Source organism: Arachis ipaensis, chromosome B10 (assembly GCF_000816755.2).
Source record: "Arachis ipaensis cultivar K30076 chromosome B10, Araip1.1, whole genome shotgun sequence".
Taxonomy (NCBI): domain Eukaryota; kingdom Viridiplantae; phylum Streptophyta; class Magnoliopsida; order Fabales; family Fabaceae; genus Arachis; species Arachis ipaensis.
This window is the reverse complement of record NC_029794.2, coordinates 105,492,592-105,496,154: the sequence shown is the minus strand read 5'-3', so window position 1 is coordinate 105,496,154 and position 3,563 is coordinate 105,492,592.

Here is a 3,563-nt window from a genome sequence, read left to right as displayed (position 1 = left end):
GAGTAGGATTCAATGATTGAATGACTGTGACGAGCTTCAAACTTGCGAGTGTTAGGCGTTAGTGACAGACGCAAAAGGAGGGTGAATCCTATTCCAGCATGATCGAGAACCGACAGATGAATAGCCGTGCCGTGACAGGGTGCGTGAGCATATGATTCACTCAGAGGAGGGGGATGTAGCCACTAACAACGGTGATGCCCTTGCATACAGCCAGCCATGGAAAGGAGTAAGACTGATTGGATGAAGATAGCAGGAAAGCAGAGGTTCAGAGGAACGAAAAGCATCTCCATTCGCTTATCTGAAATCCCTGCCAATGAATCTACATAAGTATCTCTATCCTTTTTATTGTTTATTTTAATCTAATAAAGTATCATGTTTAAATCAGCCTGACTAAGATTTACAAGGTGACCATAGCTTGCTTCAAGCCAACAATCTCTGTGGGATCGACCCTTACTCACGTAAGGTTTATTACTTGGACGACCCAGTGCACTTGCTGGTTAGTTGAACGGAGTTGTGTCCACACATAGTAAAGAGCCATAATAATGATTCCATACAATAACAAAGAGTACTACATTAATGTGATCACAATTTCATGCACCAAGTTTTTGGCGCCGTTGCCGGGGATTGTTCGAGTTTGGACAACTGACGGTTCATCTTGTTGCTCAGATTAGGTAATTTTCTTTTTGTCTTGTTTTCAAAAAATTTTTCAAAAATCTTTCAAAAATTCTTCCTTTGTTTTTGAAAAAAAAAAATTTAAAAAATAAAAATGTTTTCAAAAATATATTTTCCTTTCAGAATTTTTAAGAATGAATTCTAGTGTTTCATGGAGCATGTTGAAGCCTGGCTGGCTGTAAAGCCATGTCTCAATTCTTATACTCAAGAAAAGAGCTTCTTTATCTTTCTTAGCCAATTGGCTGTTGAATGTAAGGAATGTCAGGCGTGTCATGTCTGAGTTACATACTAAAGCTTGGCTGGCTATTAAGCCATGCCTGACCCTTTGATTGGAGCTTTAGAGCATAAGATTCTTGGAATTCATATTAAAAATTTTGGAATCCTTATTTTCTTTTTCAAAATTATTTTTCGAAAAACATAAAATAAAAATCCAAAAAAAATAGAAAATCATAAAAATCAAAAATATTTTTGTGTTTCTTGTTTGAGTCTTGAGTCATATCATAAGTTTGGTGTCACTTGCATATGCATCTTGCATTTTTTCGAAAATATCATGCATTCATAGTGTTCTTCATGATCTTCAAGTTGTTCTTGGTAAGTCTTCTTGTTTGATCTTGATGATTTTTTGTTTTGTGTCTTTTCATGTTTATCATATGCTTGAATTCTTAGTGCGTAAGCATTAAAGAATTCTAAGTTTGGTGTCTTGCATGTTTTCTTTGCATAAAAAATTTTTCAAAAATATGTTTTTGATGTTCATCATAATCTTCATAGTGTTCTTGGTGTTCATCTTGACATTCATAGCATTCTTGCATGCATTCATTGTTTTGATCTAAAAATTTCATGCATTGCATCTTTTTAGTGTTTTTGTCTTGCATCATAAAAATTCAAAAATCAAAAAAATTATCTTTCCCTTTTTCTCTCATCAAATTCGAAAATTTGGATTGACTTTTTCAAAAATTTTTAAAATCAATTTGTGTCTCATGAGTCAAATCAAATTTTCAATTTGAAAATCTTATCTTTTTCAAAATCTTTTTCAAAAATCAAATCTTTTTCAAAATTATTAGTTATTTTTGAAAATTTCAAAAAAATCTTTTTCAAAAATCTTTTTCTTATTTTTATACCAAATTTTCGAAAATAACAATAACAATTAATGTTTTGATTCAAAAATTTCAAGTTTGTTACTTGCTTGTTAAGAAAGATTCAAACTTTGAGTTCTAGAATCATATCTTGTGATTTCTTATGAATCAAGTCATTAATTGTGATTTTAAAAATCAAATCTTTTTCAAAACTAATTTTATCATATCTTTTCAAAAATATCTTCTCATCTTATCTTTTTCAAAAATATCTTTTCAAAATATCTTTTCTAACTTCCTAACTTCTTATCTTTTCAAAATTTGTTTCAACTAACTAACTAACTTTTTGTTTGTTTCTTAACTTTTTCAAAACTACCTAACTAACTCTCTCTCTCTCATTTTATAAGAACATTCTTGAGGAAGCAGATCCAGAACCTGAAAGGACTCTGAAGAGAAAATTAAGAGAAGCTAAAATACAACAATCCAGAGAAAACCTTTCAGAAATTTTTGAACAGGAAGAGGAGATGGCAGCCGAAAATAATAATAATGAAAGGAGGATGCTTGGTGACTTCACTGCACCTAATTCCAATTTACATGGAAGAAGCATCTCCATTCCTGCCATTGGAGCAAACAACTTTGAGCTGAAACCTCAATTAGTTTCTCTGATGCAGCAGAACTGCAAGTTTCATGGACTTCCATCTGAAGATCCTTTTCAGTTCTTAACTGAATTCTTGCAGATATGTGATACTGTTAAGACTAATGGAATAGATCCTGAAGTCTACAGGCTCATGCTTTTCCCTTTTGCTGTAAGAGACAGAGCTAGACTATGGTTGAATTCTCAACCTAAAGACAGCCTGAACTCTTGGGATAAGCTGGTCACGGCTTTCTTAGCCAAGTACTTTCCTCCTCAAAAGCTGAGCAAGCTTAGAGCTGATGTTCAAACCTTCAGACAGAAAGAAGGTGAATCCCTCTATGAAGCTTGGGAAAGATACAAACAATTGACCAAAAAGTGTCCTTCTGACATGCTTTCAGAATGGACCATCCTGGATATATTCTATGATGGTTTATCTGAGCTATCAAAGATGTCACTGGACACTTCTGCAGGTGGATCCATTCACCTAAGGAAAACGCCTGCAGAAGCTCAAGAACTCATTGACATGGTTGCTAATAACCAGTTCATGTACACTTCTGAAAGGAATCCTGTAATTAATGGGACGCCTATGAAGAAGGGAGTTCTTGAGGTTGATACTCTGAATGCCATATTGGCTCAGAATAAAATATTGACTCAGCAAGTCAATATGATCTCTCAGAGTCTGCATGGAATGCAAGCTGCATCCAACAGTACTCAAGAGGCATCTTCTGAAGAAAAAGCCTATGATCCTAAGAACCCTGCAATAGCAGAGGTAAATTACTTAGGTGAACCTTATGGAAACACCTATAACTCAACATGGAGAAATAATCCAAATTTCTCATGGAAGGATCAAAAGCCCCAACAAGGCTTTAATAATGGTGGAAGAAACAGGTTTAGCAATAGCAAGCCTTTTCCATCATCAACTCAGCAACAGACAGAGAACTCTGAACAAAATGCTTCTAATTTAGCAAATCTAGTCTCTGATCTATCTAAGGCCACTGTGAGTTTCATGAATGAAACAAGGTCTTCCATTAGAAATTTGGAAGCACAAGTGGGCCAGCTGAGTAAAAGGATCACTGAAATCCCTCCTAGTACTCTCCCAAGCAATACAGAAGAGAATCCAAAAAGAGAGTGCAAGGCCATTGACATAAGCAAAATGGCCGAACCCAATGAGGGAGAGGAGGACGTGA